Source organism: Zingiber officinale, chromosome 5A (genome assembly GCF_018446385.1).
Source record: "Zingiber officinale cultivar Zhangliang chromosome 5A, Zo_v1.1, whole genome shotgun sequence".
NCBI lineage: Eukaryota > Viridiplantae > Streptophyta > Magnoliopsida > Zingiberales > Zingiberaceae > Zingiber > Zingiber officinale.
This window is the reverse complement of record NC_055994.1, coordinates 61,031,724-61,058,969: the sequence shown is the minus strand read 5'-3', so window position 1 is coordinate 61,058,969 and position 27,246 is coordinate 61,031,724. Positions and strand designations below refer to the sequence as shown.

At 40.2% G+C, this 27,246-nt stretch overlaps 1 long non-coding RNA gene across 1 annotated transcript; it reads right to left on the bottom strand.

The window, feature by feature from the left end:
* Positions 1-21,563: 21,563 nt before the first annotated feature.
* Positions 21,564-23,016, bottom strand: LOC121982852. The gene is made up of 3 exons (XR_006112297.1): positions 22,643-23,016; positions 22,346-22,530; positions 21,564-21,965 (listed from the first exon to the last, which is right to left on the bottom strand). It is a non-coding gene; the product is annotated as an uncharacterized LOC121982852 (long non-coding RNA).
* Positions 23,017-27,246: the final 4,230 nt, after the last annotated feature.

Sequence of the window (27,246 nt, the reverse complement as noted above, 5' to 3'; positions counted from 1 at the left end):
AACGCCCCTTCATTTTCTCAACGTCCAACATAATTGGCTATGTATATATGAAAAGTATAGGACTATTTATTCTTCTACATAGTTATGGTGATAATGATTTTTATTTTCTTGCTAGTAGTCAGGTGCTTGTCCACCCCTATGTGCTATTCAATTATCCAAGCCTAGTACCTACCCGTGATTTATCTCTTCCATATTAGCCTGATGATGGGCTAGCGGAGGCACTGGAGATGAGCGAATCACCTTTTGACACCTATGGTGATAACTTGTTCAGTGAAATCTTAATTTAAAAAACTTAAACAAGTTTGGAGTCTAATATGAGGTTATAACAATAAAGAAACATGATGGCTATCTAAGAATCTATATGAAAAATAATTTAGACACATGCTATTAATCTAAAAACAAGTTTGTGATTCACAGAGAATAAATACACTAAATGAGGTGCATTTCATGTGCATCATTTGTAGGTGCCTATTGTTGGACATGTGTAGTGAATGCACACGTTAATGAGAGAGTGGGCATTATTTGTTGTTGCACTATAAATGCATTGTTATATCTCCAATTAATAAAATATCGATTCTATAGGAGATGTGGATTAAACATTAGCTGAGTCTACGAAGTAAATTATTAAGACTATTAAATATTGTTTGAAATATTAGGAATAAGTGAAAAAAGGCGAAGTGCTCGCCCCTAGCGCCTGTGTTAGCCTATCCTAGGTCAACACGGAGGAGCTAAATCACAGTGATTGAGGAGAGAACAAGAGATTAAGATAGAGAGAGAGAGATGAGAATAAGAGGTCCAGATGATGTGAGATTGGCAAATTGGTTGGGAAACGATTTTAAGATTTTGGTTTCATTGTAATGCTAGTTGATATACTATGAATTGTTCATCTCCTATCCTTTATGCATATACTCTTGTAGGGATTCTAACTAAATACTGATTCAACCCCATGACAGTTACATCTGAGTGTTTATCCCATTAGATTTAATAGAGGAGGTAACGTAAAAAGTCTAATTAAAGGGATACCCTCTGTCACATGAGAGCCCCCGGTCATACAGTCTAAATTACATAGATCACTTCCTGAGATAGAATTGAGAAAAAACCCATTAAGCTCTAATTAGATAATCCCTTGAAGGAATTGGTCTCCATTTCAAGGTAATACTCTAGAAAGTCCGGTTAAAGGGATACCCTCTATCACTAAGGGCCCTCCAGTCATACAATCTAGCACATCTCCCCTATGTGGTGATCAATCCTTTACATCTATTCAATCAAACACACATAAAGCAAGCATTCATCATACATACACACATTCAATCAAACAAGAATAAGGCAAACATGTCATTGAATTAGGAAATTAGCAAATCCATAGAGTTTATATCAACATCACTTTACAATTACTCCTTATGTCCTAGAATTTAAATATCTACTCCATAATAAGGTAATTAAAACTCAAAGGCATCAAAGAAAATAATCTACAACTCAAAACTAGATGAGTAAAGAAGAGAAAGCTCAGCTAGGAGAAATCATAGTCTTTGGGAAGATATCCTTGCTTAGATGATGGACGGGATGATGAATTTGACCTTGGATCATTGAAGATTCATCGGGATCTACCATAAATTTAGACCTCATGGCTTTCCTTAAAGGAAAAAACCTTCTCCCCTCAAAAGGGGAAGAAGATCCCCTTTTATAGGCAAGGGGAAGAAGATCCTAAAACTCTCGGAGAACTCAAAACTTACAATTAACTAGCAGCGGAAGACTAAATGACTCATCTAATACATTCTACTCAACTCTTTGTTAATAAATTTGTTGGATCGAGAAGCGCTAGAGGGGGGGGGGGGTGAATAGCGCTCGTGGCTATTTCGTTCGATTCGTAAAACTATCGGAGTAATTAAGCAGCGGAATAAAACAAAGTAAGCACACAGAGACAAGAGGATTTTTACTTCGTTCGGAGCCTTGATCGACTCCTACTCGAAGGCCCGCGATCCTTGATCGCTTCCGGTGGGCAACAACTATAAGCTCGTTAAAAGATTACACTTATGAGTACAAATAAAAGCTATAAATATTATACCGACAACAAGAAATGTTAAATCTGAAGCTTAGGGTCATCGGACACTTGTAGCAGCACTTCGGAACGTCTTTTGGAGCAGCACGTTGATGAAAGATCACTTGGAATTCATTGTACTGGTGCTACTGCTCGAGACCCCTTATAAAGGGTGTTCAAGGTGCCTTGAAGCCCTTCAAGGCGCCTTAAACAGGCCGAGTCACCCGCAGAGATCAGCACAGACTTGGTCGAACTTCATCCAGTTCAAGGCGCCTTCAGCCTACCCAAGGCGCCTTCAACCTTCGACCCAAGGCGCCTTGAACTCCATCCTCCAACCTTCTGCGCTGGCTTTTCCTGGTTCGCACCTGAGGCGCCTCCAAGCTCCATGGGGGCGCCTCAGACACTGTTCATCCGAGTTGTAACTTGCTCCTTTGTTCCTGCAAAATGTGTTAGTCCCAAACACATACCCTGCAAAACAAAGTTAGCACAGAAACATAATGAATGATAATAATGAAAGTTTTGACAGCATTCGAACTGTCCGGGTCTGACTTCAGGTTTCCCCCCGGAAACTCTAGGTTGACCCGACGCCTACTGTTCCCTCTACGGGGAACACGTCCTCACCTACTCCACTCAGGAGATTTACCTGTTGCCAGTGCGATCCTCCAGATCGACTGGACTTTTGCTCAGCACTCGACGCTTCCGGACTTTCTGCTGGACATCCGCTTCCCGGCTAGTCCAGTCTTTCACCTGGTTCGCGACACCAGGACTTTCCACCTAGGGTTACCACCCCCTAGGACTTTTGCCTGAAGCCATCGACCTGCCAAGACTTTCCGCATAGGGTTACCACCCCCTATGACCTAGGGTTACCACCCCCTAGGGTTTTTCCCTTTGCCTAATCGCAGCTAGGACTTTTCTCCACCTAGGGTTACCACCCCCTAGGACCTAGGGTTACCACCCCCTAGGGTTTTTCACCTACCTAACCGCAGTTAGGACTTTTCCTGAAATACTCATTCAACATGTTAGATCACAACACACCTTAACTTTGAATCCTTTGCCATTATCAAAACTCAGATTCGATCGTTAGATGCTTCCCGCACCAACAAAATTCTTATGCTAAATCCCAAGGCTTCTATAGTCCTGGCATCACACATCCATCCGCACCTCCTCGTCACCTTCCTTTGCTATAACTTTTCCTTTCCTTTATCTGCAGTAAGAGGAAATGCAACTATAAGCAAAATTGCTTAGTAAACGCTATCTAACTCACAAAACTCGAATATGCATGTGAATAAAATAAATCTAAAACTGATTTGTGAAGTTTTGAAAACTATTTTCATAATAGATAAAAATAATAATCAACTTTCTTCTTGGGCCCGACAATTGTACTTGCTAAGCGCGCATCCCTAACTAGACCCGAGATAGCTGGTCCCGAATCTAGTAGAGTTTAATAGGTTATCTAAACCTAGGGACGACTATGGGAGCCCAACCCAAGGACAACCAAGAGTCCAGCACAGTGCCATTGATAAAAGTAAAATACTGATTTATAAGCTGATTTATCTTAATTACTTCTTCTGTAAATGCCTTGGCATTTTAACGAGCACCTTGTGTGCCAAAATCCCTAAGTCTTGACTTTGGGACCTACTTAAGGCCTTGGCCTTTTTCTTTCTTTTCTTTATCTTTCTTATACTTGTTAATACCTCTAATAAAAGAATGCTTCTTTAAAAACTGAAATGTTTAAACAAATTCTAACTTTGAAATGCATAAACAAAAATCTGCATACTATGCTAATCAAAATTCTGCATACTATACTAATCAAGATTCTGTATTCTATGCTACCCTATTTCTGCATACTATGCAAACATAAATTCTGAACTATAATACTTAACCAAACTGCACTATAATCTTTTTCTTTAAAAACTGCACTATAAGTTCCACCAAAAATCTGCACTACAAGTTCCACCAAAAATCTGCACTATAAATTCCACCAAAAATCTGCACTATAAACTTTAAAGAAATCTGCACCATAAGCTCTTAAGAAATCTGCACTACAAGCTCTAAATAAATCTGCTCTAAAGAAATCTGCATTTTAAGCTCTAAGAAATCTGCACTATAAGCCTACATAAAAATCTGCACTATAAGTTTAATTAAAATCTGCACTATAGGCTTAATTAAAAATCTGCACTATAAGCTTAATTAAAATCTGCACTATAGGCTTAATTAAAATCTGCACTATAAGCCTAATTAAAAATCTGCACTATAGGCTTAATTAAAAATCTGCACTATAAGCGCTTCTCATGCTTTGAATTCAAGAAGAACAAAGGTTTGAAACTACTCCTACTGCAGGTGAGAAGCACTTACCTTGATTCTTGGACTCATAACCGAACAAAAAGGGCTTCTAGGACCTTGGCCGGTCACTGGAGATGATGCCCTAACTCCCTTTCGTTTTCTGCCCGGGCTCCGCCATCGTAGGCAGAAGAGAAGGAGAGAATGGTTTAAGTCATGGGAAAACAGAGCATCAACTTATCCCTTTTTATAACTTAATATTTCTGTTAACTCCTTAAATAAATTCGCTATCTTTTCTAAACAGACAAATCTAACATCAACTTATCCCTTTTATAATCTAATATTCTGTTAATTATCTTAAATAAATTCGCTACCTTTTCTAAACAAACAAATCCAACATCAACTTATCCCTTTTATAATATTCTGTTAACTATCTTAAATAAATTCACTACCTTTTCTAAACAGACAAATCCAAGATCAACTTATCCTTTTTATAATCCAATATTCTGTTAACTATCTTAAATAAATTTGCTGCCTTTTCTAAACAGAAAAATTCGTTTGCCCACCTGGTCTATTGGGTTTTGACCGAGTCAAAGGTCGTGGGTTCAATTCTGGGCTTGGATATTTTTTTTGTCGAAACTTCCTACATTTAGTAAAAATACCAAACGACCTCCAAAAATTACATAAAAATACTCTAAAAATTTCTAAAAGTCCCTAGAATATTTCTATAGCATTTTTAAATATTTTAAAATTACTTTTAGGACTCTAATTGAGGAAATTTGGATCGTTACAATATCCCATATCTTATAAAAAGTTCGTCCTCGAACTTAGAATAATTCTATAGCATGTTCTCTACCTTGTACATGCATTAGTTAGCGTCTATAATCTAATGTACTAAGGAAAACCACATCAAAGGTATGTTAGGACCTACTAACCTACATACAATGAACATAAGCATAAGCAGTGACATAAGCATGACAGCATAAATGTAAGCATGGTAGATGAACTAAACATAATGATAGACTTGATCACAAGCATGTCCATATGCATAGGCAAAAACATAACATGAACATAACGTAGACCTAAACATAAATGTAAATATAAACATAATATGACTTGAACACACTTGGATGCATACTCATAAACATACTATTGTGGTGGCCTAGTTGCACTTAGTAGTACCATAACATAAGTTGTTGATCAGACAACTACTCTAGCGCTAGGTTGGAAGGGGTCCGAACTTAGGACCGGAGTTCCCCTTTATTTTGGCGCGCTCACCGGGCTTAGGTCCCCGGATCATACCACCATCCCAGAACATATCTTGTTTGATTCTGGCGCGCTCACTGGGCTTAGGTCCCCGGATCATACCACCATCCCAGAACATATCTTGTTTGATTCTGTCCCCGGATGATACCACCATCCCAGAACACATCTTGTTTGATTCTGGCGCGCTCACCGGGCTTAGGTCCCCGGATCATACCACCATCCCAGAACACATCTTGTTATGTAAAAGAAACTAAGCAGAATTCTTAACTTTATAAGCACTTCTAAACATCTCCCTATTCTGTACATATAATCTAATACTTCTAAGGATTTCTCTTTACTGTAAAGAATAAAGAAAAGCATACTAAAAATTAAATACTTTCTTACTTGAAGACGGTAAAGATGGTGCTGATGTGTGATGCTGGAGAATAGGAACTGCTCTGATACCAACTGAACCCCCCACCCTCCTCACTACTGGACTGTGAGGGCGGAGCGCTACTGGACTACTAACTTTACTTAACTATCCTTGTTCACATGTAAAGATCAATACATAAACTCTAAAAAAACTCAAAACTTACAATTAACTAGCAGCGGAAGACTAAATGACTCATCTAATACATTCTACTCAACTCTTTGTTAATAAATTCTTATGCTAAATCCCAAGGCTTCTATAGTCCAGGCATCACACATCCATCCGCACCTCCTCGTCGCCTTCCTTTGCTATAACTTTTCTTTTCCTTTATCTGCAGTAAGAGGAAATGCAACTATAAGCAAAATTGCTTAGTAAGCGCTATCTAACTCACAAAACTCGAATATGCATGTGAATAAAATAAATCTAAAACTGATTTGTGAAGTTTTGAAAACTATTTTCATAATAGATAAAATTAATAATCATGTTGTTGATGGGTCCGACAACTGTACTTACTATGCGCGCATCCCTAACTAGACCCGAGATAGTTGGTCCCGAATCTAGTAGGGTTTACTAGGTTATCTAAACCTAGGGACGACTATGGGAGCCCAACCCAAGGACAACTAAGAGTCCAGCACAGTGCCATTGATAAAAGTAAAATACTGATTTATAAGCTGATTTATCTTAATTAATTCTTCTTTAAATGACTTGGCATTTTAACGAGCACCTTGTGTGCCAAAATCCCTAAAGTCTTGACTTTGGGACCTACTTAAGGCCTTGGCCTTTTTCTTTCTTTTCTTTATCTTTCTTATACTTGTTAATACCTCTAATAAAAGAATGCTTCTTTAAAAACTGAAATGTTTAAACAAATTCTAACTTTGAAATGCATAAACAAAAATTTGCATACTATGCTAATCAAAATTCTGCATACTATACTAATCAAGATTCTGTATTCTATGCTACCCTATTTCTGCATACTATGCAAACATAAATTCTGCACTATAATACTTAACCAAACTGCACTATAATTTTTTTCTTTAAAAACTGCACTATAAGTTCCACCAAAAATCTGCACTACAAGTTCCACAAAAAATCTGCACTATAAATTCCACCAAAAATCTGCACTATAAACTTTAAAGAAATCTGCACCATAAGCTCTTAAGAAATCTGTACTACAAGCTCTAAATAAATCTGCTCTAAAGAAATCTACATTTTAAGCTCTAAGAAATCTGCACTACAAACTTAATTAAAATCTGCACTATAAGCCTACATAAAAATCTGCACTATAAGTTTAATTAAAATCTGCACTATATGCTTAATTAAAAATCTGCACTATAAGCTTAATTAAAATCTGTACTATAGGCTTAATTAAAATCTGCACTATAAGCCTAATTAAAAATCTGCACTATAGGCTTAATTAAAAATCTGCACTATAAGCGCTTCTCATGCTTTGAATTCAAGAAGAACAAAGGTTTGAAACTACTCCTACTGCAGGTGAGAAGCACTTACCTTGATTCTTGGACTCATAACCGAACAAAAAGGGCTTCTAGGACCTTGGCCGGTCACTGGAGATGATGCCCTAACTCCCTTTCGTTTTCTGCCCGGGCTCCGCCATCGTAGGCAGAAGAGAAGGAGAGAATGGTTTAAGTCATGGGAAAACAGAGCATCAACTTATCCCTTTTTATAACTTAATATTTCTGTTAACTCCTTAAATAAATTCGCTATCTTTTCTAAACAGACAAATCTAACATCAACTTATCCCTTTTATAATCTAATATTCTGTTAATTATCTTAAATAAATTCGCTACCTTTTCTAAACAAACAAATCCAACATCAACTTATCCCTTTTATAATATTCTGTTAACTATCTTAAATAAATTCACTACCTTTTCTAAACAGACAAATCCAAGATCAACTTATCCTTTTATAATCCAATATTCTGTTAACTATCTTAAATAAATTTGCTGCCTTTTCTAAACAGAAAAATTCGTTTGCCCACCTGGTCTATTGGGTTTTGACCGAGTCAAAGGTCGTGGGTTCAATTCTGGGCTTGGATATTTTTTTTGTCGAAACTTCCTACATTTAGTAAAAATACCAAACGACCTCCAAAAATTACATAAAAATACTCTAAAAATTTCTAAAAGTCCCTAGAATATTTCTATAGCATTTTTAAATATTTTAAAATTACTTTTAGGACTCTAATTGAGGAAATTTGGGTCGTTACAATTCCCCATATCTTATAAAAAGTTCGTCCTCGAACTTAGAATAATTCTATAGCATGTTCTCTACCTTGTACATGCATTAGTTAGCGTCCATAATCTAATGTACTAAGGAAAACCACATCAAAGGTATCTTAGGACCTCCTAACCTACATACAATGAACATAAGCATAAGCAGTGACATAAGCATGACAGCATAAATGTAAGCATGGTAGATGAACTAAACATAATGATAGACTCGATCACAAGCATGTCCATATGCATAGGCAAAAACATAACATGAACATAACGTAGACCTAAACATAAATGTAAATATAAACATAATATGACTTGAACACACTTGGATGCATACTCATAAACATACTATTGTGGTGGCCTAGTTGCACTTAGTAGTACCATAACATAAGTTGTTGATCAGACAACTACTCTAGCGCTAGGTTGGAAGGGGTCCGAACTTAGGACCGGAGTTCCCCTTTATTTTGGCGCGCTCACCGGGCTTAGGTCCCCGGATCATACCACCATCCCAGAACATATCTTGTTTGATTCTGGCGCGCTCACTGGGCTTAGGTCCCCAGATCATACCACCATCCCAGAACATATCTTGTTTGATTCTGGCGCGCTCACCGGGCTTAGGTCCCCGGATGATACCACCATCCCAGAACACATCTTGTTTGATTCTGGCGCGCTCACCGGGCTTAGGTCCCCGGATCATACCACCATCCCAGAACACATCTTGTTATGTAAAAGAAACTAAGCAGAATTCTTAACTTTATAAGCACTTCTAAACATCTCCCTATTCTTTACATATAATCTAATACTTCTAAGAATTTCTCTTTACTGTAAAGAATAAAGAAAAGCATACTAAAAATTAAGTACTTTTTTACTTGAAGACGGCAAGGTTGGTGCTGATGTGTGATGTTGGAGAATAGGAACTGCTCTAATACCAACTGTAACACCCCACCCTCCTCACTACTGGACTGTGAGGGCGGAGCGCTACTGGACTACTAACTTTACTTAATTAGAGTTGTTCACATGTAAAGATCAATACATAAACTCTAAAAAAACTCAAAACATACAACTAACTAGCAGCGGAAGACTAAATTACTCATCTAATACATTCTACTTAACTCTTTGTTAATAAATTCTTATGCTAAATCCCAAGGCTTCTATAGTCCAGGCATCACACATCCATCCGCACCTCCTCGTCGCCTTCCTTTGCTATAACTTTTCCTTTCCTTTATCTGCAGTAAAAGGAAATGCAACTATAAGCAAAATTGCTTAGTAAACGCTATCTAACTCACAAAACTCGAATATGCATGTGAATAAAATAAATCTAAAACTGATTTGTGAAGTTTTGAAAACTATTTTCATAATAGATAAAAATAATAATCAAATTTCTTCTTGGGCCCGGCAACTGTACTTGCTATGCGCGCATCCCTAACTAGACCCGAGATAGCTGGTCCCGAATCTACTAGGGTTTACTAAGTTATCTAAACCTAGGGACGACTATGGGAGCCCAACCCAAGGACAACTAAGAGTCCAGCACAGTGCCATTGATAAAAGTAAATTACTGATTTATAAGATGATTTATCTTAATTACTTCTTCTTTAAATGCCTTGGCATTTTAACGAGCACCTTGTGTGCCAAAATCCCTAAAGTCTTGACTTTGGGACCTACTTAAGGCCTTGACCTTTTTCTTTCTTTTCTTTATCTTTCTTATACTTGTTAATACCTCTAATAAAAGAATGCTTCTTTAAAAACTGAAATGTTTAAACAAATTCTAACTTTGAAATGCATAAACAAAAATTTGCATACTATGCTAATCAAAATTCTGCATACTATACTAATCAAGATTCTGTATTCTATGCTACCCTATTTCTGCATACTATGCAAACATAAATTCTGCACTATAATACTTAACCAAACTGCACTATAATTTTTTTCTTTAAAAACTGCATTATAAGTTCCACCAAAAATCTGCACTACAAGTTCCACAAAAAATCTGCACTATAAATTCCACCAAAAATCTGCACTATAAACTTTAAAGAAATCTGCACCATAAGCTCTTAAGAAATCTGTACTACAAGCTCTAAATAAATCTGCTCTAAAGAAATCTACATTTTAAGCTCTAAGAAATCTGCACTACAAACTTAATTAAAATCTGCACTATAAGCCTACATAAAAATCTGCACTATAAGTTTAATTAAAATCTGCACTATATGCTTAATTAAAAATCTGCACTATAAGCTTAATTAAAATCTGCACTATAGGCTTAATTAAAATCTGCACTATAAGCCTAATTAAAAATCTGCACTATAGGCTTAATTAAAAATCTGCACTATAAGCGCTTCTCATGCTTTGAATTCAAGAAGAACAAAGGTTTGAAACTACTCCTACTGCAGGTGAGAAGCACTTACCTTGATTCTTGGACTCATAACCGAACAAAAAGGGCTTCTAGGACCTTGGCCGGTCACTGGAGATGATGCCCTAACTCCCTTTCGTTTTCTGCCCGGGCTCCGCCATCGTAGGCAGAAGAGAAGGAGAGAATGGTTTAAGTCATGGGAAAACAGAGCATCAACTTATCCCTTTTTATAACTTAATATTTCTGTTAACTCCTTAAATAAATTCGCTATCTTTTCTAAACAGACAAATCTAACATCAACTTATCCCTTTTATAATCCAATATTCTATTAATTATCTTAAATAAATTCGCTACCTTTTCTAAACAAACAAATCCAACATCAACTTATCCCTTTTATAATATTCTGTTAACTATCTTAAATAAATTCGCTACCTTTACTAAACAGACAAATCCAAGATCAACTTATCCCTTTTATAATCCAATATTCTGTTAACTATCTTAAATAAATTTGCTGCCTTTTCTAAACAGAAAAATTCGTTTGCCCACCTGGTCTATTGGGTTTTGACCGAGTCAAAGGTCGTGGGTTCAATTCTGGGTTTGGATATTTTTTTTGTCGAAACTTCCTACATTTAGTAAAAATACCAAACGACCTCCAAAAATTACATAAAAATACTCTAATAATTTCTAAAAGTCCCTAGAATATTTCTATAGCATTTTTAAATATTTTAAAATTACTTTTAGGACTCTAATTGAGGAAATTTGGGTCGTTACATCTGTAGCATCTAGCAATTGGCCGAAGTCCAGTTAGATTTGTGGACTTGACAACTGGCGGGAAGACCTGTTGGGTGAAAGAAAAGTCAAACAACTATAGTTAGAAAGTAAAAGGTAAGCAACTGGAGGGGAGATCCAGTGAGGATGAGTTCCCGGTTGAGGGAACAATAGGTGTCAGTCCAGCTTAGGTTCATTCAAGAAACCTAAGTTGAGATCTTAACTATATCTTAGTCTCGAGGAGACAGAATCTACTTACTACTATTACCTATTGTATTATGCTAACTTTGTTTTGTAGGATAAACATATTTTGGTTCCCTGGACTAACTCTTTTTTGCAGGCAAGAAGAGGTTGAAAAAGAGTGGTCTGGGCTCCGGGAAGGGATTTGGGCACCTAGAGTTAATATAGGTACCTAGACTAGCTTTGTTGGGCGGGTGTTGTTTGGATGTATACTCTAAGCCTAGCTTTTGTATGAACATCTGTTTTAAAATATTTTGAAATGAGAATCACTTTAGTCAAATGTTTGAATTTTATATTTATATATATGTTGATGTAATTGCCCATTTAATTTATATTGTAGATAATATGGTGTGTGGTGTCACACAGAAGATCATGTTAACAGTTCCTTATAAATTATAAATAGTAGCTCACAACCAAGATGGATACGGATAAACCATTGAAACGGTTGTAGTGTAATTTGGAATTAGTCTATCTTGACTATAAAATTACACTAGTACACTATGTGTGTATTGAGAAGGATCATCTGAGGTTGTTCGATTTATATTGACTACATAAAAGAACATAACCTCTGTTATTACAGATGTGCGTCCTCTTAATTCTTATATAATAATAAGCACGTATACTTAGTATTTATTTCTTTAACTTATCAATGGGTGAGATTTATTCATTAAATCAATAGGCCCGATGAGTTGGGAGATAGTATTATTTATATGGTGTGTTGTTAATTATAGAAGGAATCTGTGCCCTAATTATTTGGGCTGATGATGCCCCCTTGAGGAGCTCATAAGGATTATCATGTAAACCTTGCAGGTGGACTTAGTTAGGCAAGATAATAAAGTTGAGTGGTACTACTCTTGGAATCAGATGTTAATTAATTTAGTTATCAGTAACTCATTTAATTAATGGACATACGATATCTTAAACACAGGGAGTTTAATGTACTAATGATAAGAAGGTGTAGGCGCTATTCAGAATTTCATTCTGTTTCCCCTGTACAAAAATTTGTACAAGCACAGAACTTTTCCTAGCAACCCATGTGCTTTTTGTTGATACAGTCTGACCTGGCTGTTGTTTTGATGTTGACACTGATTTATATTTGTATCAGATATTAATTAAACTCAGACTGATTAATGATCAAGGTTGATCATGCGGAGAGGGCTCGGTAGCTCGTTCTCCAGACTAGGTCAGAGAGGGCTCGGTAGCTCGTTCTCTGGACTGGACGAAGTCGGAGAGGGCTCGGTAGCTCGTTCTCTGGACCGGACGGAGTCGGAGAGGGCTCGGTAGCTCGTTCTCCGGACTAGGTCAGAGAGGGCTCGGTAGCTCAATCTCTGGACCGGATGTGGAAGTCGGAGAGGGCTCGGTAGCTCGTTCTCCGGACTAGGCCAGAGAGGGCTCGGTAGCTCAGTCTCTGGACCGGATGTGGAAGTCGGAGAGGGCTCGGTAGATCGTTCTCTGGACCAGGAAGACATTAGGGTTTAGGGCTGGGAAGCTCTAAAACCCAACAGAGGCATTGGATCGATCAACAGACCGATCCAGTGATACTTTAGTTGTCTGGATCGGTCTGTCGACTGATCCAGTGATACCTTAGGTATCTGATCGGTCGGTGGACCGATCAGTAACCACACAGAAGCTTTCTGTGGGTTATCTGATCGGTCGGTGGACCGATCAGTAACCACACAGAAGCTTTCTGTGGGTTATCTGATCGGTCTGTGGACCGATCAGTAACCACACAGAAGATTTCTATGGGTTATCTGATCGGTCTGGTGACCGATCAGTAACAAGCCACGAAGACTCAGAACCATAGGGGGATCAGTCTGTGGACCGATCCACCCATAGGCTGATCGGTTCACAGACCGATCAGCATAATCCCAGACCGATCAGGGTGTGTCCTGATCGGTCCGGAAGGCTATGGATCGGTCTGTTGACCGATCCACAACAATGTCGTTTGTTTTCTGCTGTTTCTCTGCGATTTCTGATTCACCTGATCAAATCATCTGCTGTGAGATTTTTGAGTTATAGGTTGCAGGTGTCGTGCCAGTGCTTAATTTCAAATTAAGCTCCATCAGAAGAATAAGAACAAATTCCCTTTCTGCTGTGTTTCACTGCAAGTGGTGCAATTCGAGCGTCAACGTTCACTGGCTGCGATCAGTTGGCAACAGCTTGACTCTTGCTCATTGGTTCGAGCTCAGAGACACCAGTGAAGACCATGGATGGTATTGGTGTGAGTTCAGAGAACCAGATGAGGAGGAAGAGTGATTGGCGACGCCTGAGTTGGTTGCAGTGATACGATACAGGTGACAGCGATTCGGCTCTGGCTGAAGACAGTGAGAAAGCAGAGGGATAAGAAGAAGGAAGAAGAGAGGTTTTGGTAACAAAAGGTTCTGGAAAAACTCTCTGTCGACCGAAGCAAGTGTATTGTGTTGTTGAGCTCTTGGCTGAGGAATCCTTCTGTCTTTGCGCGTTGCTTTCATCGTGGCTGTAAGTTCATTTGTTCATTCTTTCAGCCACAAATCTCTGTAAGTCTTGTGCTTCATTTCAAATCATCTTTATGACTTTGTGGAGAGGTTACTCCACCGAGAAGGAGAAATACTTAGCCGGATTTTGTCCGGGGTGTGATCTACCGAAAGATCAAGGGATCGTCCACCTTACGGACACGCTGAGGAGTAGGGGCAAGTTATCCCCGAACCTCGTACATCATTTTGTTAGTGGTGGTTTGTCCCTTTTCCTTGCATCAGTTTTCATTTTTCTTATTTTCGCTGTGCTAACAAATTCTTGTGAGGAAATTGATTGAGTTTTTAAAGGAGGCTATTCACACCCCCCTCTCTAGTCATCTGGAGGTCCTAACAAGTGGTATCAGAGCAAGGCGCTCTTCATCCGGATTAACACCCTAAAGAGCAAGAAGATGGCTATGAAGGAAGGTTTTAGCACCAATCGTCCACCCTACTTCGACGGAGCAGACTTCCAATATTGAAAGAACCGTATAGAGTATTATCTCAAGACCGACATCTCTATGTGGTTCTTGGTCAAGGAAGGTTTCACACCTCCGAAGGATGAAGAAGGTAAGGAACTAGAGTCATCAAGGTGGTCCGCCGAGCAAACTCGCAAAGGACAAGCCGATGCCAAGGCGGTGGTCACCCTACAATGTGGGATAGCCAAAGATCAACTTGTGAAGGTAGGTCCATTTGTGAGTGCAAAGGATTTGTGGAACAAGCTCATCGAGCTCCAAGAAGGAACCCGAGACTCTCGGATCGCCAAGAGAGACTTGTTCCTAAACCAACTACAAAATCTCACCATGAAGGAGAGCGAAACAGTAAGTGAACTACACGGAAGGTTCAAAGAGATCATCAATGGTCTTCACTCCGTAGATGAATGCGTAGAAAATCGCGATCTTGTAAGGTACGCTCTTAAAGCCTTTCCGAGGAGTGCCTTGTGGTCATCTATGGTAGATGCCTACAAGGTCTCCAAGGACCTTTCAATTGTTAAGTTAGATGAATTCTTTTGTGAAATGGAACTTCATGAACTTGCTAACAAGGGTCAAAAAGAGAAAGGTATTGCTTTAGTTGTAGGAGAAAAGAGCAAGGATGGAAGAAGGAAGAAAGAAAAGAAGAAGGAGAAAGAAATTCCTACATCCTCATCCTCCTTCGAGTCCGATGATGAAGGTGGATCATCATCAAGCGAGATGGTCAACTTCGTGAGAAGAATCATGAGAAGGAGCCGGAGATACAAAGGGAAAGGTAAGTCTATTGATCAAAATGTTGATAAGACTAATGTTACATGTTATGAGTGTAGCAAGAAAGGACACTATCGGAGCGAGTGTCCAAAACTCAAGAAGAAGGAAGAAAGGGCCAAGAAGAAGAAAGCTCTCAAAGCTTCTTGGGATGAATCCTCCTCAAGCTCATCGGAGGAAGAGAAGGAGAAAAGCACTCGTCAATTAGCGCTCATGGCAAGGGAGGAATCGGATTTCGGAAGTGATACATCAGCCGCGGCTTCATCATCTTCGAATGATGAAGAGGTAACTTCTCCACATTTAGAAAAATGCTATAAAACTATTGCACATTTATCAACTTTGCTTAAGAAATCAAAAACTGAAATCAAATCATTAAAAGAAGAAGTAGAACACTTGAAGACTCTTAGGGAAGATGAGGTTGATGACCTTCATCAAGAGCTTCTTGAGGATGAAAACAAAGCCTTAAAGAGTGAAGTTGAGAAACTCAAGAAAATGCTTGAGAAATTCTCAACTAGCTCTAAGACCTTAGATATGATTCTAAATGCCCAAAGGGCGGTCTACAACAAGGCTGGATTAGGATATCAACCTAAGGAGTCTAGTTTCATTTCCTTAGTGTCTAGAACCCAATTTCATAGATCACATGCTTCTAGGGTTCATGAGACTAGGAAGGGTGTGACCAAGGCATGGGTTCCTAGGTCTTTCATTGTAGATGCATTAGGTCCCAAGATTTGGGTACCTAAAACATCTATCTTTCGTGTCTTGTAGGCATTTGTCAAGGGGGAGCATCTATCAACTTGGTTTGTTGATAGTGGATGCTCCAAGCACATGACCGGGGACAAGTCACTCTTTACTACCCTTCAAAACAAAAATAGAGGTAATGTGTCCTTTGGTAATAATGGTAGCCTTAAGGTTATAGGAGTTGGAGATATTCAAATATCCGAATGTCTCCAAATCAAAAATGTCCTTCTAGTCAAGGGGATGACTTTTAATCTCCTAAGTGTCAGCCAATTGTGTGATACAGGTTACACAATTGAGTTTCATTCAAGTCAATGTCTGGTCAAACACATTGACACACTTGACACGGTACTAGTAGGCACAAGGGTAGATAACATTTACCAAGTATCTTTTAAAAGTGCTACTAATGCCTCTGCTAAGTGTTTCATGTCAAAAGAAGAAGAATCATGGCTGTGGCATAGAAGGTTGGCCCACGTAAACATGAAGAATATTCGAAAGCTGGCCAACAAAGGATTAGTGCGAGACTTACCAAGCATCAAGTATCAAAAGACAAAATTATTTGATGCATGTCAAAAGGGTAAGCAAACAAAAGCGGCTCATAAAGGTAAAAGCGCTGTAAGTACATCTACTGCTTTAGATTTATTGCATATGGATTTGTTTGATTGCAGTAATGTTATTTCATTGAATGGAAGTAGATACTGTTTAGTAATCATTGATGATTTTACTAGATATATATGGACTTTCTTTTTTAAAAATAAGGATCAAACCATAGATATTTTTGTTTCTTTTTGTAGAAGAACTGAAAATGAAAAATCAACAACAATTAAAACAATTAGAAGTGATCATGGTGGAGAATTTCAAAACCATAGATTTTTAGAATTTTGTCAAGAAAAAGGATATAGGCATGAGTTCTCTACTCCAAGGACCCCACAACAAAATGGGGTTGTTGAGAGAAAGAGCCGAGTCTTGCAAGAGGCTGCACGAAGCATGCTCAATGAGTACTCACTACCGAGCTACTTATGGGCTGAAGCGGTAAATACTGCTTGCTATGTGCAAAACCGAGTCTTGATACATAGGTTTTTAGGAAAGACTCCCCATGAACTCTGGTTTGGGAAACCCCCTACAATTAAACATCTTAGGGTGTTTGGTTGTAAGGTGTTTATCTTGAACACCAAGGATCATCTTGGAAAGTTCACGGCTAAGGCTGACGAAGGGATACTAGTCGGGTACTCTCTCACCAGCAAAGCCTATCGAGTCTACAACAATAGGACTAAATTGATTGAAGAGTCCTCGGATGTAGCATTTGAAGAAATCCCTAAATCAAATGATCAATCAAGGGATGTAGGAGAAATTCAATTTGAACTTAGAAATCTAAGTTTAAATGATCAAAACATAGAAAGAGTCGAAGTTGACTCCGATGACGATGAGCAAAGGCAAGAGAGGGCTCAGTCTGATCCTTTACCTGATACTGAGCCCTTGCCTGTGTCTAGTGAGATCACTCATGAGGCACCGCCAACACCAAGGCAATCTAGGATAGCCTCTAGTCATCCCCAAAACCAGATTGTGGGAGGCATTCAACAAGGGGTTAGGACTAGATCATTCTTTAGGAATGAGTCTAATGAGGTCGCTTTGATCTCAGAAATCGAACCAAAATTAGTTGATGAGGCATTGCACGATCCTGATTGGATCATAGCTATGCAAGATGAGTTAGGTCAATTTGAAAGGAGCCAAGTGTGGGACTTAGTTCCTAGACCTAAGAAGACCACCATTATTGGAACCAAATGGGCCTTCAAAAATAAGTTAAACCAAAAGGGAGAAGTCATAAGAAACAAGGCAAGACTTGTAGCCAAGGGCTATAGTCAAGTCGAAGGCCTCGATTATGATGAGACTTATGCTCCCGTGGCTCGATTAGAGTCCATTCATTTAATGCTAGCTTTTGCTGCACATAGAGGCTTCAAGCTCTATCAAATGGACGTTAAATCAACCTTCTTAAATAGTTTCATTAAAGAAGAGGTCTATATTGAACAACCACCGGGGTTTGTGAATACCAAAGCTCCAAACCACGTGTACAAGCTCAAGAAAGCTCTTTATGGGCTTAAACAAGCACCTCGAGCATGGTACGAAAGGTTGTCAACTTACTTACTAGAAAAGGGTTTTGTAAGAGGTCAAATAGACCCAACACTATTTCTGCGTAGAGATGGTGAAAACATATTTGTAGCCCAGATATATGTCGATGACATAATTTGTGGCTCAAATAACAAGGGCTATTTGAATGAATTTATCACTCACATGGAAAGTGAGTTTGAGATGAGCCTGGTGGGAGAATTGACATTCTTCCTTGGACTCGAAATTAAACAAACTCAAGATGACATTTATGTCCATCAGACAAAATACACCCAAGAGATGCTCAAGAAATTCAAAATGAGTGACTCTAACGAAGTATCCACTCCAATGGAGACAAACACTCGCCTTGACAATGATGAGAATGGAAAACTAGTTGATCTGACGCAATATAGGAGCATGATTGGTAGTCTTCTATATCTCACGGCTAGTCGACCTGACATACTTTTTGCTGTGGGCATGTGCGCTAGATATCAAGTCTGTGCCAAGGAATCTCATTTGATTGCAGTTAAGAGAATTCTGAGATACCTTAAGGGCACAATTCGAGTAGGTCTATGGTACCCTCGTACGGAGTCTTTTGACTTGATAGGTTATACAGACTCCGATTATGCTGGGTGCAAATTGGATCGGAAAAGCATTAGTGGGGGTTGCCAATTTTTAGGTTCATCATTGGTTAGTTGGTCAAGTCGGAAGCAACATTGCGTTGCTCTCTCCACAACCGAGGCTGAATACATTGCCATGGGAGAGAGTGTATCACAATTGTTGTGGATGATACACACCCTAGAAGATTATGGGCTTTCATATAAGGGAGTGCAAGTGTTGTGTGACAACATCAGCACAATAAACCTAACAAGAATTCCAGTCCATCATTCAAGGACCAAACATATTGAAGTACGTCATCACTTCATTAGAGATCACGTAGCTAGGGGAGACATTGCACTCACATATGTTGAGTCAAAGTCAAACCTAGTCGATATTTTCACCAAACCTCTTCCGAAAAATGAATTTAATCATTTGAGGAGAGAATTGGGAATGTGTTTGGCTCAATAAGCCATTGGGACCCATCATGATCAATAAGGACAATTAAAACAGCAAGAGAAATTGGGAAATTAATTTGGGCAACTTGGGGACATCTCACACAAACTATAAGGTTCAACAAATTATTTTTGTTTGCTAGAAATGGGGTGAGATGCTAGGATCAGCCGAATTATTCAAAATGTATCATGCATCCCTTGAATAATTAGGTTGAAAAGACATAAATTGAGTATGGGGAAGACCATTACATAATTCATGTGTATTTGGTTCCTAAATCTTACTCATATTCCAACCAAGGAAACTTGGTTGGACCTTTACCTAGTAATTATGTAACTTTGGTTGATGTGTTGATTGATACATTTGAACGATACTTTTCATGATTTTGATTGAAACTAGGACAAGTCCTTGAAAGAATGATAGCAAGTTGGTTATATTTTGACAAACTTGAAACTGAACATAATAAGGTCGAAAATTTCAGTTTTCAAGCCTTAAGTTGTCTGTTTTCTAAATGTCTGAAGCTTTCGGGCTATAAACAATTTCAGACCATAATCTCTAGGAAATAGTTATGCCTGTAGATTCTTCAGGTTCTAGGTACTGAACTTGGAAGTTTTCCTGGAGAAACTTCTACGAATTATTGAACACCTCTACAAATCTCAGTTACTGAAATTACTGGAGAAATTTCAGTATCAGACACTGATCGGTCTATAGACCGATCAGGAGAAGGTGGATTGGTCGACTCTCCAGCTCTTCTGTGTGTAATCTGATCGGTCCGGGGATCGATCAGGTCAGCCTGGCACGCAGAGCCCGCTACTGATCATTTTCTTATCGGTCTACAGACCGATCAGGAAGTTCCCTGATCGGTCTGGGGACCGATAGGTCAGTCTGGTACGCAGAGGGCTACTGATCACCTTCTGATAGGTCTATAGACCGATCAGAAGGTTCCCTGATCGGTCCAGGGACCGATCAGCGACTACTTGTCACACCCCAGGTAGTCCCTGTCCGAAGAAATTTCGGCAGCATCTCCCCTGTACGACGGACAATATGAAACTCAGTATACATATATCTCTATACCTCGGCCACACACGGCCGGAATAATACAATACAATTAAGAAACAAACCACGCAGTTTATATCAACATTCCACACAGATATAATATATGATCAATCCACGCAGTTTAATAAGGAAAGACGATATAGAACCCCGAAGATATATGTAAACAGCCTATTCCACTACAACGAAGAAAACAAATCCATGAAGTAATGAAAATACAACCGCAGTGGAAAACAAAAGTAGCAAACCCGAATGTTCAATGTAAAGTCCACAATACAAACCCACAATACAAGTATATAAGGTGCAAAAGTAAAATATAATCCGACAAAGAAAATCCTCGCGATAATGGGGCTAGCGATTGGAATCTCCCCGACGGCCTCAACCTGAAATGGTAATAAAAACGGGGTGAGTTCAATGAACTCAGCAGGTAATCCAATAGACATGTACAGCAATATATAACTACCAGTAATATCCTAAGGTACAGCCTCCTAAACCATAAAGCCTATAGTACAGTCTCCTATCAGTACCACCTACGGTACGGTCTCCTAACAGTATAACAGATATGCATAGCTGAAATAAACTGTAATAACCAGCAATAGGCATAAAGTACAGTCTATAGCAAGAATAATAAGAAAATGCATAACTGAAATAAACTGTACTCACCTGCGAGGCTTGGGCAACTGACTGTCAACATACAGAGATAAAAATAGTCAGAGCAAAAGCATGTATCCTGTATGCATGTCAATCATATGCAATCACCAAAATGCATCAATCATAACGAATGCAATCCGTGCATATGATGCAATATGACATGGTCACCCCTGTCAACCAGTCAGCCATCTCACACACAATGGTGAGACCGAGTGGGTAGGGCTGTGACACCGTGCACTCTGCCATCACTGACCCAGATGCTGTCGGAGTACACCTATCCTCCTACCTCAGACATAGTGAGGGAGCGCAATGCTCTCATCTCCCGGTACACAATGACGGGGAGGGACCCCTGCCTGCTACCACGCTGCAGTCATACTACCCATGAGCGGACCAGCGGAGCACTACAGAGCAACCTACCATACACACCCTAAGTGCTGTGCCACTACCCATGCAGTGGTCACGTGTGTAGAGGTCCATATAGCCGGCCGACGAGCTCAACAACAATGGAGTCGTCAATCGCCCAGCATGCAATCATGCGATATGGTGCATGCGGCTACAATATGACATACCTGAACATAGCCTCCTCCATATATGTGTGTGCCCAAAAGGTAAACGCGTATATATAACCATGATATAAACAGCATAAATCCAAAGACATCACATATAACAATGATGTAAGTATCATGAATCCAAGAGCATGTATCACACATGTAAAGCAACTAATCCAGTAGAGTAGAGCACTATAGATATGCATCTCTATGAACACAGATAAGCATAGCAAGAAAGAAAAGCATGCTAGACTAAGGTATAGATGTTAATCGTAGCAACATGTATCAAGTATCAAGTAACTAAACCAGGGAATATGCTAACTACCAATCGCTAATAATCGCCTACAGGTATAGAATAAACTATAACCAGAGAAGAGAAAGATCTACCAATTACTAGTAAACATATATAAACTGCACATATCACAAGACAATATCAACAAGATAAGTCAAAGGGTACCCGCCTCAAATAGCAGGTACAATCCAAATCCGAAGTCGAGACGCCCGTCTCGAATCAGAGTCCTGTGTCAAACAACATATATATTTCATTTAGCTAAATTTAAATGAAATAGCTAAATAAAATTTTAAAAAACTAAATTAGGGTAAAACCCTAATCACGTCATCATTATCCTTCCTAAACTAATCTAACAATTGATTAGGGTTTCCCCATTAGATTAGATACAGTCCAATATCCAACTAAACAATCACACTTAGCTTAACTAAATCCAATGGTCGATTAGGATTAGTTACCTAATCCCTAATCACCCATTAGATTAGGAGATCCTATCAACCCATAAACCTAATTCGTATAGTAATACAATTTAACCCTAAACCAATACCTTACGTATCAATTAATACAACCATAATCCACATCTAAGTAGCTCACAGGGAATAGAACTCACCTCACTGATCTGAAGCCTCTGCCGACAGCACAATGAGAGGAATTTCCTTGCTGGATCAAAGAAACCACAGCAACTCTGCTGAAATCCTCCCCCACTTCAACCGAAACCTCAATCACAGCAAAGAAGGAAACATCCCAGAACCGATCTGTGGGTTACAGCACGTAATTGGATCCGATCTCTCCTTCCTAGCTCAAAACCGAAAGAAGATATCACAATTCCAACAAGGATCAAAACCGAAACAAGCCCTAACCTCCAAGATCGCAACCAGAGAGGGAAAAGAAGGAACCAGTTGCTTACCTTCGAAACCCTAGGGCATTCAAGCCGGCGATCGGATCGGGGGAGAGAGGGTCGGCAGAAACGAGAAGAAAGATCGGGGAAGGGTTGAGCAGAGGAAATCAAGATGATCCTTGTCTCCTTGATTGATCTCCGGCAAGCTCCGCAGATAGATCTACACCGGCGATCGTCGGCGTCGACTCGTCCACGCTCGGCGTCGGTTCGTCCCCGTGAGAGTCTTCAGAAAGATTAGAGCGAGGAGGAGGAGGCTTCGGCTGGATCTGGGCTTACTAGGCGTCGATGCCGGCCGAAGGAGATCACTGGAGCTCTCGGCTTGCTTCGGCGTCGCCCGTCCGCGAGAGAACAGAGAGAGGAAGAGGAAGAGGGGAGATCGGGGAAGGCAAGTAGGGATCGGCGGTTTTGGGGGAAAAGAAATAAGGAAAAAGGCATTATATAAATAACCATTTCCTCATTTAAACGGGTATCCCAACTCGGCTTTATCCGTACCCGAAACTAATCCCCGCAAAACCCGTTGTACGAGCTCCGAAAAATTCCCAGAAAATCTCTAAAAATTCCGAAAAAATTTTATAAGGCTATTTCTGCAATAACCCTATTTATTTAAATTTTCCGAGATCTCACACTACTGATCGTCTCCTGATCGGTCTGGTTCCCGGATCGGTCCAGGGACCAATCAGGAGGCTCCTGATGTCACCTGATCGGACAGCCGTCCGATTATTTCGACACATGGACACCCATCTCCCTTAAAGCTTCCCGATCTTTTCTTTTCTCCCTTCACGCTGAAGCCCTAGCCGACACTTTTCTACACCTCACCTCTTCTCTTCTCTTTGCACACCGGAACCCTAGCCAAAGCCCTAGCCAAAAGACACTTCAATGGCACCAAGGTAACCCCATACTTCTCTAGAACTTGGCATTTCAGTTTCATTTCTCACCATATATGTGCTTTTTGTTTCGGGTGTTGGTGGCTCCGGTGCTCACTTACTTGCCCCATTATATCACTTTGTTAACCCTTAGGAAGAAACTAGTGGGTGAAGGAACCTCTAAGTCTAAGTCACCTGAGAAGTCGAAGTCTAAGGCTCCTTCCCGACCTCAATCATCTGTCTCCGGGAGATTTCCAAACCACCATTTTGTGGAAGCCTTTAAACAAAGAACCTTTAAATTACTCCCCTGTAGGTCTGTGGATCAAAAATTCATGGACGAATTTTGTCCAACAGTGTCCGAAATCATTGCCTACTAAAAACTTGATACACTTGTCTATTTAGAACGAGATATCAATTATGACTTAGTATCTGAGTTTTATAACAACCTTCATCAAACTAATGATGTAAGTTATAAAACAAAAGTTGCTAAGCAGACTCTTGATTTCAGTTTCTCAGCTTTCTTTGACTATCTAGGTTGCCGGAGGTGTTCCGAAAATATCTTTTCGATATATCCTGACTTACCAGATCCCTTACCCTCACCTTTTGATGTCACATCTGACTCTATTTATGAGTATTTCTTTAGACATCTGAGACCGGGTGGGCTAGATGAATTAGATGTTGATTTTCCTACTTTTGCAGCCTTAAGATTATCTGCCCAAGATTACATTCTATTTAAGATTGTCACAAACTGCCTTCTGCCAATCACATCTAAACCTTTGTCTGAAATCCGACCATATCATTGCCTGATGCTTTATGGATTGCGTCGGCGTCTCGACTTTGACATCATGTCCAGCATCTACTCTTCGATCATCTCCTATAGTGAGCCAAACAGCTTCACTGTTTATATGCCTTATGGGCATATAATTACAGATTGGCTCGAGACCCTTCAGATTGATGTCTCTAAGGGTAGAATAGTCAAGATGGTCAGGCAGGACTGCAGACTTGGGAAGCGGGCATTTTCCAAGTCTGGCATCATAGGACAAAATGGGGATGTTCGGTGGAAGGATGGGAGAGCACTAGGTGAGCTACCACGGGCACCTCCACGACAGGTTGCGGCTGCTCCTATTGCTGCTGCTGCTGCTGACGATGGAGAGGCAGACCCTGATCTGCGCTGGCAGATCGCCGAGCTGCTGGTTGCTGAGCTCCACGGGCTGCGCGTCCGGATTGACCAGCGCTACGATGAGTTACGCAGTCAGCAGTTGGCGACACATCAGGTGATTATGGGATGGATGGCCAGATACCCACCTCCGCAGGATTTCCCGGGCTATTCATCCTCGAGCAGCGGCATGCCACCTCAGGGACCCACTCCTCCCATTGATGATGCTGATGCTCCTCATGATGAGGTGGCTGATTGATACGCATTGTTCTATGATGTCATTTTGACTATCTATGTTTTGGATGTTGTTTGTTGGATATTTATGTCTGACCTGGATACTTGCTGATTACATCTATTTATGCTGTTCATTTCCTTGTTTTTCTTTATATTTCACTTCCTATTGGCTATTAATTTGCTGTTCATATGTCATGTCTTGTATGTCTCTTATCTCTTTATTACTATCTTATAATACACTTAGAGGGCATTTTAGGTGGATTAAGAAAAAGACAGTATGGGTTAAGGGGGAGCCCTTTAACGTTTTCTTACCTAATTCGCACCTTTTCGGTGTTTGACAAAGGGGGAGAGAATAACTAAGTTTAGAGATAAATGAAAGTTTGGCTTTAGGGGGAGGATCTTGATTCCCTTAAAATTGATATATGAGGTTTGACTTTAGGGGGAGGATCTTGATTCCCCTAAAATTGAAATATGAACATTTCTGATCTAAACTTAAATCGTGTTGTCAAACAACAAAAAGGGGGATATTGTTGATACAGTCTGACCTGGCTGTTGTTTTGATGTTGACACTGATTTAAGTTTGTATCAGATATTAATTAAACTCAGACTGATTAATGATCAAGGTTGATCATGCGGAGAGGGCTCGGTAGCTCGTTCTCCGGACTAGGTCAGAGAGGGCTCGGTAGCTCGTTCTCTGGACCGGACGAAGTCGGAGAGGGCTCGGTAGCTCGTTCTCTGGACCGGACGGAGTCGGAGAGGGCTCGGTAGCTCGTTCTCCGGACTAGGTCAGAGAGGGCTCGGTAGCTCAGTCTCTGGACCGGATGTGGAAGTCGGAGAGGGCTCGGTAGCTCGTTCTCCGGACTAGGCCAGAGAGGGCTCGGTAGCTCAGTCTCTGGACCGGATGTGGAAGTCGGAGAGGGCTCGGTAGATCGTTCTCTGGACCAGGAAGACATTAGGGTTTAGGGCTGGGAAGCTCTAAAACCCAACAGAGGCATTGGATCGATCAACAGACCGATCCAGTGATACTTTGGTTGTCTGGATCGGTCTGTCGACTGATCCAGTGATACCTTAGGTATCTGATCGGTCGGTGGACCGATCAGTAACCACACAGAATATTCGAGTACAGAAGACATGTATGGGTCTCGCTATAGTTCGATCGGTCGTGGACCGATCGGTAGGATGCCTGTTCGGTCTCATGGGGTACACACCGATTCGGTGCTCACTCGACACATTCCTAGAACAGAGTGGAGGACCATTGAGCTCGATTGACCTTGAGGTCGATCAAGCGCATATCCGACCGATCGGTGTGTCCCGATCGTCCGGAAAACTATGGATCGGTCGCTTGACCGATCCACAACAATGTCGTTCTCGCTTTCTCGATTTCGATTCACTGATCAAATCATCTGCTGTGAGATTTTTGAGTTATAGGTTGCAGGTGTCGTGCCAGTGCTTAATTTCAAATTAAGCTCCATCAGAAGAATAAGAACAAATTCCCTTTCTGCTGTGTTTCACTGCAAGTGGTGCAATTCGAGCGTCAACGTTCACTGGCTGCGATCAGTTGGCAACAGCTTGACTCTTGCTTATTGGTTCGAGCTCAGAGACACCAGTGAAGACCATGGATGGTATTGGTGTGAGTTCAGAGAACCAGATGAGGAGGAAGAGTGATTGGCGACGCCTGAGTTGGTTGCAGTGATACGATACAGGTGACAGCGATTCGGCTCTGGCTGAAGACAGTGAGAAAGCAGAGGGATAAGAAGAAGGAAGAAGAGAGGTTTTGGTAACAAAAGATTCTGGAAAAACTCTCTGTCGACCGAAGCAAGTGTGTTGTGTTGTTGAGCTCTTGGCTGAGGAATCCTTCTGTCTTTGCGCGTTGCTTTCATCGTGGCTGTAAGTTCATTTGTTCATTCTTTCAGCCACAAATCTCTGTAAGTCTTGTGCTTCATTTCAAATCATCTTTGTGACTTTGTGGAGAGGTTACTCTACCGAGAAGGAGAAATACTTAGCCGGATTTTGTCCGGGGTGTGATCTACCAAAAGATCAAGGGATCGTCCACCTTACGGACACGCTGAGGAGTAGGGGCAAGTTATCCCCGAACCTCGTACATCATTTTGTTAGTGGTGGGTTGTCCCTTTTCCTTGCATCAGTTTTCATTTTTCTTATTTCCGCTGTGCTAACAAACTCTTGTGAGGAAATTGATTGAGTTTTTAAAGGAGGCTATTCACACCCCCCTCTCTAGCCATCCGGAGGCCCTAACACTTTTCAGATGTTAAACTTGGATTGAAAATGAAACTTAACATTATTAATCCAAGTTCAACCCATGTGTTTATCAGAAGTTAAACCATATTACAGAAGTTGATTAA